The sequence below is a fragment of the Pseudophryne corroboree genome, chromosome 3, assembly GCF_028390025.1.
Source record: "Pseudophryne corroboree isolate aPseCor3 chromosome 3, aPseCor3.hap2, whole genome shotgun sequence".
NCBI classification, from domain to species: domain Eukaryota; kingdom Metazoa; phylum Chordata; class Amphibia; order Anura; family Myobatrachidae; genus Pseudophryne; species Pseudophryne corroboree.
In genome coordinates this window covers 795722975-795737706 of record NC_086446.1, presented here as the reverse complement: position 1 = coordinate 795737706, position 14732 = coordinate 795722975, and positions in this window count along the sequence as shown.

Sequence of the window (14732 nt, the reverse complement as noted above, 5' to 3'; positions counted from 1 at the left end):
TTCCTGACTAGGTCGGATAACTCCCTGGCTTTCTCTTCCGGGAGAAACACCTTTTTCTGTACTGTGTCCAGAATCATCCCTAGGAACAGCAGACGTGTCGTCGGAATCAGCTGCGATTTTGGAATATTTAGAATCCATCCGTGCTGTCGTAGTACTATTTGCGATAGTGCTACTCCGACCTCTAACTGTTCTCTGGACCGTGCCCTTATCAGGAGATCGTCCAAGTAAGAGATAATTAAGACGCCTTTTCTTCGAAGAAGAATCATCATTTCGGCCATTACCTTGGTAAAAGACCCGGGGTGCCGTGGACAATCCAAACGGCAGCGTCTGAAACTGATAGTGACAGTTCTGTACCACAAACCTGAGGTACCCTTGGTGAGAAGGGCAAATTGGGACATGGAGGTAAGCATCCTTGATGTCCAGAGACACCATGTAGTCCCCTTCTTCCAGGTTCGCTATCACTGCTCTGAGTGATTCCATCTTGAACTTGAACCTTTTTATGTAAGTGTTCAAGGTTTTCAGATTTAAAATGGGTCTCACCGAGCCGTCCGGCTTCGGTACCACAAACAGCGTGGAGTAATACCCCTTTCCCTGTTGTAGGAGGGGTACCTTGATTATCACTTGCTGGGAATACAGCTTGTGAATGGCTTCCAATACCGCCTCCCTGTCGGGGGTAGACGTTGGTAAAGCAGACTTCAAGAACCGGCGAGGGGGAGACGTCTCGAATTCCAATTTGTACCCCTGAGATACTACCTGCAGGATCCAGGGGTCCACTTGCGAGTGAGCCCACTGCGCGCTGAAATTCTTGAGACGGGCCCCCACCGTGCCTGAGTCCGCTTGTAAGGCCCCAGCGTCATGCTGAGGACTTGGCAGAAGCGGGGGAGGGCTTCTGGTCGTGGGAAGAAGCTGTCTGTTGTAGTCTTTTTCCCCTTCCTCTGCCCCGGGGCAGATATGAGTGGCCTTTTGCCCGCTTGCCCTTATGGGGACGAAAGGACTGAGCCTGAAAAGGCGGTATCTTTTTCTGCTGCGAGGTGACTTGGGGTAAAAAGGTGGATTTCCCAGCCGTTGCCGTGGCCACCAGGTCCGATAGACCGCCCCCAAATAACTCCTCCCCTTTATACGGCAATACTTCCATATGCCGTTTGGAATCCGCATCCCCTGACCACTGTCGCGTCCATAATCCTCTTCTGGCAGAAATGGACATCGCACTTACTCTTGATGCCAGAGTGCAAATGTCTCTCTGTGCATCTCGCATATATAGGAATGCATCCTTTAAATGCTCTATAGTCAATAATATATTGTCCCTGTCCAGGGTATCAATATTTTCAGTCAGGGAATCCGACCAAGCCACCCCAGCACTGCACATCCAGGCTGAGGCGATTGCTGGTCGCAGTATAACACCAGTATGTGTGTATATACTTTTAAGGATATTTCCCAGCCTCCTATCTGCTGGCTCCTTAAGGGCGGCCGTTTCTGGAGACGGTAACGCCACTTGTTTTGATAAGCGTGTGAGCGCCTTATCCACCCTAGGGGGTGTTTCCCAACGAGCCCTAACCTCTGGTGGGAAGGGATATAGTGCCAATAATTTTTTAGAAATTAGCAGTTTTCTGTCGGGGGTAACCCACGCTTCATCACACACTTCATTCAATTCATCTGATTCAGGAAAAACTACGGGTAGTTTTTTCACACCCCACATAATACCCCTTTTTGTGGTACTTACAGTATCAGAGATGTGCAAAACCTCCTTCATTGCCGTGATCATGTAACGTGTGGCCCTACTGGAAAATACGTTTGTTTCTTCACCGTCGACACCGGAGTCAGTGTCTGTGTCTGGGTCCGTGTCGACCCACTGAGGTAATGGGCGTTTAATAGCCCCTGACGGTGTTTGAGACGCCTGGACAGGCACTAACTGAGCTGCCGGCTGTCTCATGTCGTCAACAGTTTTCTGTAACGTGCCGACACTGTCACGTAATTCCTTAATTACGGCCATCCATTCAGGTGTCGACTCCCTAGGGGGTGACATCACCATTATAGGCAATTGCTCCGCCTCCACATCATTTTCCTCCTCATACATGTCGACACACACGTACCGACACCCAGCACACACACAGGGAATGCTCTGATAGAGGACAGGACCCACTTAGCCCTTTGGGGAGACAGAGGGAGAGTTTGCCAGCACACACCAGAGCGCTATATATGTATAGGGACAACCTTACAATAAGTGTCTATCCCTTATAGCTGCTTATATCTGTTATTTTGCCAAATATGTGCCCCCCTCTCTTTTTTACCCTGTTTCTGTAGTTGCAGGATGCAGGGGAGATTCTGGGAGCCTTCCTACCAGCGGAGCTGTGTGGGAAAAATGGCGCTGTGTGCTGAGGAGATAGGCCCCGCCCCCTTCACGGCGGGCTCTTCTCCCGCTTTTTTCTGGAAAACTGGCAGGGGTTAAATACATCCATATAGCCCAGGAGCTATATGTGATGTATTTTTCGCCAACTAAGGTAAATTCATTGCTTCCCAGGACGCCCCCCCCCAGCGTCCTGCACCCTCAGTGACCGGAGTGTGAAGTGTGCTGAGAGCAATGGCGCACAGCTGCAGTGCTGTGCGCTACCTTATGAAGACAGGAAAGTCTTCTGCCGCCGATTTATGGACCTCTTCTTGCTTCAGCATCTGTAAGGGGGCCGGCGGCGCGGCTCCGGGACCCATCCATGGCTGGGCCTGTGATCGTCCCTCTGGAGCTAATGTCCAGTAGCCTAAGAAACCCAATCCACTCTGCACGCAGGTGAGTTCGTTTCTCTCCCCTAAGTCCCTCGATGCAGTGAGCCTGTTGCCAGCAGGTCTCACTGAAAATAAAAAACCTATTTAAACTTTTACTCTAAGCAGCTCAGGAGAGCCACCTAGATTGCACCCTTCTCGTTCGGGCACAAAATCTAACTGAGGCTTGGAGGAGGGTCATAGGGGGAGGAGCCAGTGCACACCAGCTAGTCCTAAAGCTTTTACTTTGTGCCCAGTCTCCTGCAGAGCCGCTATTCCCCATGGTCCTTTCGGAGTCCCCAGCATCCACTAGGACGTTAGAGAAATGGCGTTGCAGGGGCATGTCAGCAAAAATAGGGGGGGGGGGGGTTTCAGGCTGTTTTCGGGGCGACCACATAACCTCACATGTGGGCACTGTGATGAGAAACATGGCTGACCTGCGCTTGACTTCACAGCCAGGCTGGGCAGGGCGGCTCCCAGCATGCAATCGTCAGCAGTAGCAGATTCTGCTTTTTAGCGGCTTCTCCTTGCAGTCTGAGCCTGCAATAAATAGTTAATGCTGGGGATAATACCTGAGCGGTACACACCACTTGCAGTAAGTCTCTGGATGCAATCCTCTGCAGCGGGATAACGGGAGGTGCAATCTACATTCTGGGAGGTTTGCATTCTATTAATGTGTAAATACCACAGAGTAGGGGGTGACAGTATACTGCTAAATTGTATACTACCTGCTGACTAAGGGATGTGATCATTTACTGATATCCTCAAATGGAAAAGGTAAACGGTATAATAACGTCGCATTATATCTGGATTATTAAGAAAAGAACAAATAATTCAATATAAAGTTTCTGCAAAACATTGGAGACAAAGACAAACAATGAGTAGTGATGTGCACCGGACATTTTTCGGGTTTTGTGTTTTGGTTTTGGATTCGGTTCGGCGGCCGTGTTTTGGATTCGGACGCGTTTTGGCAAAACCTCCCTGAAATTTTTTTGTCGGATACGGGTGTGTTTTGGATTCGTTTTTTTTTTTACAAAAAACCCTCAAAAACAGCTTAAATCATAGAATTTGGGGGTAATTTTGATCCCATTGTATTATTAACCTCAATAACCATAATTTCCACTCATTTTCAGTCTATTCTGAACACCTCACACCTCACAATATTATTTTTAGTCTTAAAATTTGCACCGAGGTCGCTGGATGGCTAAGTTAAGCGACACAAGTGGCCGACACAAACACCTGGCCCATCTAGGAGTGGCACTGCAGTGTCAGACAGGATGGCCCTTCAAAAAAATAGTCCCCAAACAGCACATGATGCAAAGAAAAAAAGAGGCGCACCAAGGTCGCTGGAAGACTAAGCTAAGCGACACAAGTGGCCGACACAAACACCTGGCCCATCTAGGAGTGGCACTGCAGTGTCAGGCAGGATGGCACTTCAAAAAAATTGTCCCCAAACAGCACATGATGCAAAGAAAAAAAGAGGCGCAATGAGGTAGCTGTGTGACTAAGCTAAGCGACCCAAGTGGCCGACACAAACACCTGGCCCATCTAGGAGTGGCACTGCAGTGTCAGACAGGATGGCAGATTAAAAAAATTGTCCCCAAACAGCACATGATGCAAAGAAAAAAAGAGGCGCAATGAGGTAGCTGTGTGACTAAGCTAAGCGACCCAAGTGGCCGACACAAACACCTGGCCCATCTAGGAGTGGCAGTGCAGTGTCAGACAGGATGGCACTTCAAAAAAATAGTCCCCAAACAGCACATGATGCAAAGAAAAATGAAAGAAAAAAGAGGTGCAAGATGGAATTGTCCTTGGGCCCTCCCACCCACCCTTATGTTGTATAAACAGGACATGCACACTTTAACGAACCCATCATTTCAGCGACAGGGTCTGCCACACGACTGTGACTGAAATGACTGGTTGGTTTGGGCCCCCACCAAAAAAAGAAGCAATCAATCTCTCCTTGCACAAACTGGCTCTACAGAGGCAAGATGTCCACCTCATCATCATCCTCCGATTCCTCACCCCTTTCACTGTGTACATCCCCCTCCTCACAGATTATTAATTCGTCCCCACTGGAATCCACCATCTCAGGTCTCTGTGTACTTTCTGGAGGCAATTGCTGCTGGTCAATGTCTCCACGGAGGAATTGATTATAATTCATTTTGATGAACATCATTTTCTCCACATTTTCTGGAAGTAACCTCGTACGCCGATTGCTGACAAGATGAGCGGCTGCACTAAACACTCTTTCGGAGTACACACTGGAGGGAGGGCAACTTAGGTAGAATAAAGCCAGTTTGAGCAAGGGCCTCCAAATTGCCTCTTTTTCCTGCCAGTATACGTACGGACTGTCTGACGTGCCAACTTGGATGCGGTCACTCATATAATCCTCCACCATTCTTTCAATGGTGAGAGAATCATATGCAGTGACAGTAGACGACATGTCAGTAATTGTTGGCAGGTCCTTCAGTCCGGACCAGATGTCAGCACTCGCTCCAGACTGCCCTGCATCACCGCCAGCGGGTGGGCTCGGAATTCTTAGCCTTTTCCTCGCACCCCCAGTTGCGGGAGAATGTGAAGGAGGAGATGTTGACGGGTCACGTTCCGCTTGACTTGACAATTTTCTCACCAGCAGGTCTTTGAACCTCTGCAGACTTGTGTCTGCCGGAAAGAGAGATACAACGTAGGTTTTAAATCTAGGATCGAGCACGGTGGCCAAAATGTAGTGCTCTGATTTCAACAGATTGACCACCCGTGAATCCTGGTTAAGCGAATTAAGGGCTCCATCCACAAGTCCCACATGCCTAGCGGAATCGCTCTGTTTTAGCTCCTCCTTCAATGTCTCCAGCTTCTTCTGCAAAAGCCTGATGAGGGGAATGACCTGACTCAGGCTGGCAGTGTCTGAACTGACTTCACGTGTGGCAAGTTCAAAGGGTTGCAGAACCTTGCACAACGTTGAAATCATTCTCCACTGCGCTTGAGTCAGGTGCATTCCCCCTCCTTTGCCTATATCGTGGGCAGATGTATAGGCTTGAATGGCCTTTTGCTGCTCCTCCATCCTCTGAAGCATATAGAGGGTTGAATTCCACCTCGTTACCACCTCTTGCTTCAGATGGTGGCAGGGCAGGTTCAGGATTGTTTGGTGGTGCTCCAGTCTTCTGTACGCGGTGGCTGAATGCCGAAAGTGGCCCGCAATTCTTCGGGCCACCGACAGCATCTCTTGCACGCCCCTGTCGTTTTTTAAATAATTCTGCACCACCAAACTCAATGTATGTGCAAAACATGGGACGTGCTGGAATTTGCCCAGATGTAATGCACGCACAATATTGCTGGCGTTGTCCGATGTCACAAATCCCCAGGAGAGTCCAATTGGGGTAAGCCATTCTGCGATGATCTTCCTCAGTTTCCGTAAGAGGTTGTCAGCTGTGTGTCTCTTCTGGAAAGCGGTGATACAAAGTGTAGCCTGCCTAGGAACGAGTTGGCGTTTGTGAGATGCTGCTACTGGTGCCGCCGCTGCTGTTCTTGCTGCGGGAGGCAATACATCTACCCAGTGGGCTGTCACAGTCATATAGTCCTGAGTCTGCCCTGCTCCACTTGTCCACATGTCCGTGGTTAAGTGGACATTGGGTACAACTGCATTTTTTAGGACACTGGTGACTCTTTTTCTGACGTCTGTGTACATTTTCGGTATCGCCTGCTGTGGCCGGAGAGACCCCCAGCCCACGTGGACAATGGCGGCGCGGCACTGAAGGGGTTAACCCTCAGTGACCGGAACCATATTCAAGGACAATGGGCGCTTGGCGCCACTTTTAAACTGTGCACTGGTGCTAAGCGCCATCTTTAAATGTAGTGTGGGTGCTAGGCACCGGGTATTTAAAAATATATTTACTACTGTGTTTTCACCAATGTTATATTTAATGCAATAGGCACAGTTGTAGGATTGCACATTTACATTGCATGCAAATGCCAGCACTTAGAAGGAATGTGTAAGCTGTGTTGGTTTTAAAATGCATTTACGTTTGTGGACAAATGGCCCTGTCCTAGCAGAGAGGTGTGAATGACAAAACCTTTTGATGTGTAAAGATGCTAATCACGGGGTCTATGGGCTTGGAACCTGTTTCATGTACCTGATTTAATTGATATACGAAACCTGAATGGCAGATGCAGGAAGGAAGACTGTTTGTTTGTATTGTAGCCTTTCCTGTTGTAATCTCAAACACTGGGTTTGCCTGGACATGTGAATGAGACAGAAACATTTGTATTTTGAAGCTATGTGATAAAGTTATCAATAGTGAATGTTAATCTGATACCAAACGTTGTCTGGGTGACAGGAAGGAGGATATTGTTTTATTGCACTTATCTCCTTTTGAAATGTAATTTATTTATTGGTATTTTGTAAAATAACCTGATTGGTTGGAGAAGACAGGGAGCGCTTACCCCCCTGTGGTACTGTGTGGAAAATTGACATAAAAAGGAGGCCTGCGTGCCTCCAGATTTGTAGTTGTACCATCTTATTCTGCTGGAACATCTTGCTGTATGCTGTTGCCCCTAGCAATAGGGAAGAGTTCTCTTTAGAACTATTGCAAATAAATACCATTTGCCTCAAGAAGACCGCGTCATCTTGTAACCTACAGGGTTATGCCAAACAAAGCCCCGTCCTCCGGCTGTCCAGGGAAGCACCTAACGTCTCCAAGTTCCGCCTTCCGCCAGCTACCGGTAGAGGCCTAGCAAGTGGCTAGTGGGGATTCGTCAACACCACACAGGTGTGGTAAGGCAGTGCGTCGGCACAGAGCAGAACCGTGGTTCCAAACGCCACGGCAGGTTAGGAGTTTGGTGGTGGCAGCATAAACCCGCCCACAGCGCAGTGGGTGGAGTCAGTAACAGGCGGTTACTGACGGTAAGCGGGAATCCCCTATGTGGTCAGGCCTCGTGTGACCTAACCTTCCAATCTGTGCGCAGGAGACGGGACGCGAAAGCGGCGAGTGCTTTCATACGGGACCGTCCTGTCACAGAAATTGTTGGCATAGCGGTGGGATAATCCCAGGCGGCTTTTCATCACCCGATTGGAGAAGCCGAGTTACTCAGGAGAGGAGTAACTGCAGCGCAGGAGAACGCACAAGATGGCGGAATTCAGCGGAATGTCCAAGGATGATCTGGAGATCGTGTGCCAGGAGAAGGGTGTGGATATCCCTTTCAACACGTCCAGAAGCGTCATGAAGGCGGCGCTCATGAGCGTGGAGGAGTCCCATCGGGCGGAGGTGGAAAGCACTGACGGCATCAGCATCGCAGAGGACGGCCCAACAGTGGACCTTCGTAAGGAACCGGTGAGACCCACAAGCCCCGCCCTCTCTCACAGCAGCAATGTTTCCCAGCAATCCCTAGCAGGGTCAGGATCCCAACGTCCCAGGGGGGGCGGCCCGGATACCCTAGCAGATCGGCTAGCGGAATTGGGGGAAAGGGCAACGGAGCAAGAGCGCTTGATCATCATCCAGATGTGGCGTGATGAGCGGGCACCACAGACCGTGGTACCCCGGGAGCCGTTGTCAGCTGTTGTACACAGATCAGGACGCATTCAGTTTGCCAAGTTTGCAGACAGTGATGGGGACATTGATGGACATTTACAAGTTTTTGAAAGGACTTGTAAACTACACGATTTACCTAAGTCAGAGTGGGTGAGACAACTTGTGCCCACTCTGCATGGAGAGGCCTTGGAGGCCTATCGAGGAGTGGCCACGGAGGACTGTGGGGATTACGACGAAGTCGCGAAGGCCCTCCTCCAGCGATTCTTCATCACTCCAGAGTCTTACAGGAAGAAGTTCAGAGACTTGCCCAAGAATCCTAGCAGCACCCATGGGCAGTTCGCCACCCAGCTGCGGCAGTACGTGGTGAAGTGGGTGAAGGATTCTGAAGCCACTACATGGGACGCACTGATCGACCTGATCTGCAGGGAGCAGTTCTACCGCAGGTGCGCCCCAGAAGTGAAGGAGTGGGTGCTAGATCGGGAGCCACCCAGCTTAAAAATGGCTGCCCAATTAGCCGACAAATATGTGGCAATTCGGCCACGGGGGCAGAAGTGCCCAGCCAGCAGCCAGCTCCAAAAGACTGTACCACCAGGGGGACACCCCTTTTCAACTCATCACCTCCAAAGACAAGCATCTTCCAACCCGGGTGCTCTTGGCCAGCAACCGCACCGCAGCGTCCCTGCAACTGATCAGAGATCATCGGTGCCACGACTGGAGAAGAAGTGCTACGGCTGTGGGAAAATCGGACATCTGAGGATGAACTGTCCTGCATCCCAAGCAGACTCGTGCCCCAAATCCGAGTGCTGGAGCCCGGCTCGCTTGTTTGACGAGAGGAGATGAGCCTACAGAGACTGTTCCCCCTCCAGTCAGTCTGATGGATTGTGGCGAGAGACAGGCGCACTCTGCGGAGAGAGTCACCTGCATGGCCAAACAGCCCCTACACAACATGTGGAGGCACCTGCAGCCGGTCCACGTGGGACCCCTGCAGGGGGAAGGCCTAAGAGACTCTGGGGCCTCAATCACTGTGGTGAGCCCCCACCTTATAGATCCTGCTGCAGTATTGCAGGGTCGCACTGCCAAGGTCACCCTGGCAGATGGAATAGAGAAAGCGGTTCCCATGGCAAGAGTCTATCTGGACTCTACTGCTATATATACTGGTGGTCACTGTGTCAGCAAACTGCACAACTGAAATGCACCACAGGTATAGAATCTAGATGGATAGTATACATGACGACACAGAGGTAGGTACAGCAGTGGCCTTCCGTACCGTACTGCTATATATAGTACTGGTGGTCACTGTGTCAGCAAACTGCAAAACTAAAATGCACCACAGGTATAGAATGTAGATGGATAGTATACTTGACGACACAGAGGTAGGTACAGCAGTGGCCTACTGTACCGTAATGCTATATATTATATAGAGATGAGCGCCGGAAATTTTTCGGGTTTTGTGTTTTGGTTTTGGGTTCGGTTCCGCGGCCGTGTTTTGGGTTCGACCGCGTTTTGGCAAAACCTAACCGAATTTTTTTTGTCGGATTCGGGTGTGTTTTGGATTCGGGTGTTTTTTTCCAAAAAACCTAAAAAACAGCTTAAATCATAGAATTTGGGGGTCATTTTGATCCCAAAGTATTATTAACCTCAAAAACCATCATTTCCACTCATTTTCAGTCTATTCTGAATACCTCACACCTCACAATATTATTTTTAGTCCTAAAATTTGCACCGAGGTCGCTGGATGACTAAGCTAAGCGACCCTAGTGGCCGACACAAACACCTGGCCCATCTAGGAGTGGCACTGCAGTGTCACGCAGGATGTCCCTTCCAAAAAACCCTCCCCAAACAGCACATGACGCAAAGAAAAAAAGAGGCGCAATGAGGTAGCTGTGTGAGTAAGATAAGCGACCCTAGTGGCCGACACAAACACCGGGCCCATCTAGGAGTGTCACTGCAGTGTCACGCAGGATGTCCCTTCCAAAAAACCCTCCCCAAACAGCACATGACGCAAAGAAAAAAAGAGGCGCAATGAGGTAGCTGTGTGAGTAAGATAAGCGACCCTAGTGGCCGACACAAACACCGGGCCCATCTAGGAGTGTCACTGCAGTGTCACGCAGGATGTCCCTTCCAAAAAACCCTCCCCAAACAGCACATGACGCAAAGAAAAAAAGAGGCGCAATGAGGTAGCTGTGTGAGTAAGATAAGCGACCCTAGTGGCCGACACAAACACCTGGCCCATCTAGGAGTGGCACTGCAGTGTCACGCAGGATGTCCCTTCCAAAAAACCCTCCCCAAACAGCACATGACGCAAAGAAAAAAAGAGGCGCAATGAGGTAGCTGTGTGAGTAAGATAAGCGACCCTAGTGGCCGACACAAACACCGGGCCCATCTAGGAGTGTCACTGCAGTGTCACGCAGGATGTCCCTTCCAAAAAACCCTCCCCAAACAGCACATGACGCAAAGAAAAAAAGAGGCGCAATGAGGTAGCTGTGTGAGTAAGATAAGCGACCCTAGTGGCCGACACAAACACCGGGCCCATCTAGGAGTGGCACTGCAGTGTCACGCAGGATGTCCCTTCCAAAAAACCCTCCCCAAACAGCACATGACGCAAAGAAAAAAAGAGGCGCAATGAGGTAGCTGTGTGAGTAAGATAAGCGACCCTAGTGGCCGACACAAACATCGGGCCCATCTAGGAGTGTCACTGCAGTGTCACGCAGGATGTCCCTTCCAAAAAACCCTCCCCAAACAGCACATGACGCAAAGAAAAAAAGAGGCGCAATGAGGTAGCTGTGTGAGTAAGATAAGCGACCCTAGTGGCCGACACAAACACCGGGCCCATCTAGGAGTGTCACTGCAGTGTCACGCAGGATGTCCCTTCCAAAAAACCCTCCCCAAACAGCACATGACGCAAAGAAAAAAAGAGGCGCAATGAGGTAGCTGTGTGAGTAAGATAAGCGACCCTAGTGGCCGACACAAACACCGGGCCCATCTAGGAGTGTCACTGCAGTGTCACGCAGGATGTCCCTTCCAAAAAACCCTCCCCAAACAGCACATGACGCAAAGAAAAATTTAAGAAAAAAGAGGTGCAAGATGGAATTGTCCTTGGGCACTCCCACCCACCCGTATGTTGTATAAACAGGACATGCACACTTTAACCAACCCATCATTTCAGTGACAGGGTCTGCCACACGACTGTGACTGATATGACGGGTTGGTTTGGACCCCCACCAAAAAAGAAGCAATTAATCTCTCCTTGCACAAACTGGCTCTACAGAGGCAAGATGTCCACCTCATCATCATCCTCCGATATATCACCGTGTACATCCCCCTCCTCACAGATTATCAATTCGTCCCCACTGGAATCCACCATCTCAGCTCCCTGTGTACTTTGTGGAGGCAATTGCTGCTGGTCAATGTCTCCGCGGAGGAATTGATTATAATTCATTTTAATGAACATCATCTTCTCCACATTTTCTGGATGTAACCTCGTACGCCGATTGCTGACAAGGTGAGCGGCGGCACTAAACACTCTTTCGGAGTACACACTTGTGGGAGGGCAACTTAGGTAGAATAAAGCCAGTTTGTGCAAGGGCCTCCAAATTGCCTCTTTTTCCTGCCAGTATAAGTACGGACTGTGTGACGTGCCTACTTGGATGCGGTCACTCATATAATCCTCCACCATTCTTTCAATGTTGAGAGAATCATATGCAGTGACAGTAGACGACATGTCCGTAATCGTTGTCAGGTCCTTCAGTCCGGACCAGATGTCAGCATCAGCAGTCGCTCCAGACTGCCCTGCATCACCGCCAGCGGGTGGGCTCGGAATTCTGAGCCTTTTCCTCGCACCCCCAGTTGCGGGAGAATGTGAAGGAGGAGATGTTGACAGGTCGCGTTCCGCTTGACTTGACAATTTTCTCACCAGCAGGTCTTTCAACCCCAGCAGACTTGTGTCTGCCGGAAAGAGAGATCCAAGGTAGGCTTTAAATCTAGGATCGAGCACGGTGGCCAAAATGTAGTGCTCTGATTTCAACAGATTGACCACCCGTGAATCCTTGTTAAGCGAATTAAGGGCTCCATCCACAAGTCCCACATGCCTAGCGGAATCGCTCCGTGTTAGCTCCTCCTTCAATGTCTCCAGCTTCTTCTGCAAAAGCCTGATGAGGGGAATGACCTGACTCAGGCTGGCAGTGTCTGAACTGACTTCACGTGTGGCAAGTTCAAAGGGCATCAGAACCTTGCACAACGTTGAAATCATTCTCCACTGCGCTTGAGACAGGTGCATTCCACCTCCTATATCGTGCTCAATTGTATAGGCTTGAATGGCCTTTTGCTGCTCCTCCAACCTCTGAAGCATATAGAGGGTTGAATTCCACCTCGTTACCACTTCTTGCTTCAGATGATGGCAGGGCAGGTTCAGTAGTTTTTGGTGGTGCTCCAGTCTTCTGTACGTGGTGCCTGTACGCCGAAAGTGTCCCGCAATTCTTCTGGCCACCGACAGCATCTCTTGCACGCCCCTGTCGTTTTTTAAAAAATTCTGCACCACCAAATTCAAGGTATGTGCAAAACAGGGACGTGCTGGAATTTGCCCATATTTAATGCACACACAATATTGCTGGCGTTGTCCGATGCCACAAATCCACAGGAGAGTCCAATTGGGGTAAGCCATTCCGCGATGATCTTCCTCAGTTGCCGTAAGAGGTTTTCAGCTGTGTGCGTATTCTGGAAAGCGGTGATACAAAGCGTAGCCTGCCTAGGAAAGAGTTGGCGTTTGCGAGATGCTGCTACTGGTGCCGCCGCTGCTGTTCTTGCGGCGGGAGTCCATACATCTACCCAGTGGGCTGTCACAGTCATATAGTCCTGACCCTGCCCTGCTCCACTTGTCCACATGTCCGTGGTTAAGTGGACATTGGGTACAACTGCATTTTTTAGGACACTGGTGAGTCTTTTTCTGACGTCCGTGTACATTCTCGGTATCGCCTGCCTAGAGAAGTGGAACCTAGATGGTATTTGGTAACGGGGGCACACTGCCTCAATAAATTGTCTAGTTCCCTGTGAACTAACGGCGGATACCGGACGCACGTCTAACACCAACATAGTTGTCAAGGCCTCAGTTATCCGCTTTGCAGCAGGATGACTGCTGTGATATTTCATCTTCCTCGCAAAGGACTGTTGAACAGTCAATTGCTTACTGGAAGTAGTACAAGTGGGCTTACGACTTCCCCTCTGGGATGACCATCGACTCCCAGCAGCAACAACAGCAGCGCCAGCAGCAGTAGGCGTTACACGCAAGGATGCATCGGAGGAATCCCAGGCAGGAGAGGACTCGTCAGAATTGCCAGTGACATGGCCTGCAGGACTATTGGCATTCCTGGGGAAGGAGGAAATTGACACTGAGGGAGTTGGTGGGGTGGTTTGCGTGAGCTTGGTTACAAGAGGAAGGGATTTACTGGTCAGTGGACTGCTTCCGCTGTCGCCCAAAGTTTTTGAACTTGTCACTGACTTATTATGAATTCGCTGCAGGTGACGTATAAGGGAGGATGTTCCGAGGTGGTTAACGTCCTTACCCCTACTTATTACAGCTTGACAAAGGCAACACACGGCTTGACACCTGTTGTCCGCTTTTCTGTTGAAATACCTCCACACTGAAGAGCTGATTTTTTTTGGTATTTTCACCAGGCATGTCAACGGCCATATTCCTCCCACGGACAACAGGTGTCTCTCCGGGTGCCTGACTTAAACAAACCACCTCACCATCAGAATCCTCCTGGTCAATTTCCTCCCCAGCGCCAGCAACACCCATATCCTCCTCATCCTGGTGTACTTCAACACTGACATCTTCAATCTGACTATCAGGAACTGGACTGCGGGTGCTCCTTCCAGCACTTGCAGGGGGCGTGCAAATGGTGGAAGGCGCATGCTCTTCACGTCCAGTGTTGGGAAGGTCAGGCATCGCAACCGACACAATTGGACTCTCCTTGTGGATTTGGGATTTCGAAGAACGCACAGTTCTTTGCGGTGCTTTTGCCAGCTTGAGTCTTTTCAGTTTTCTAGCGAGAGGCTGAGTGCTTCCATCCTCATGTGAAGCTGAACCACTAGCCATGAACATAGGCCAGGGCCTCAGCCGTTCCTTGCCACTCCGTGTGGTAAATGGCATATTGGCAAGTTTACGCTTCTCCTCCGACAATTTTATTTTAGGTTTTGGAGTCCTTTTTTACTGATATTTGGTGTTTTGGATTTGACATGCTCTGTACTATGACATTGGGCATCGGCCTTGGCAGACGACGTTGCTGGCATTTCATCGTCTCGGCCATGACTAGTGGCAGCAGCTTCAGCACGAGGTGGAAGTGGATCTTGATCTTTCCCTAATTTTGGAACCTCAACATTTTTGTTCTCCATATTTTAATAGGCACAACTAAAAGGCACCTCAGGTAAACAATGGAGATGGATGGATACTAGTATACA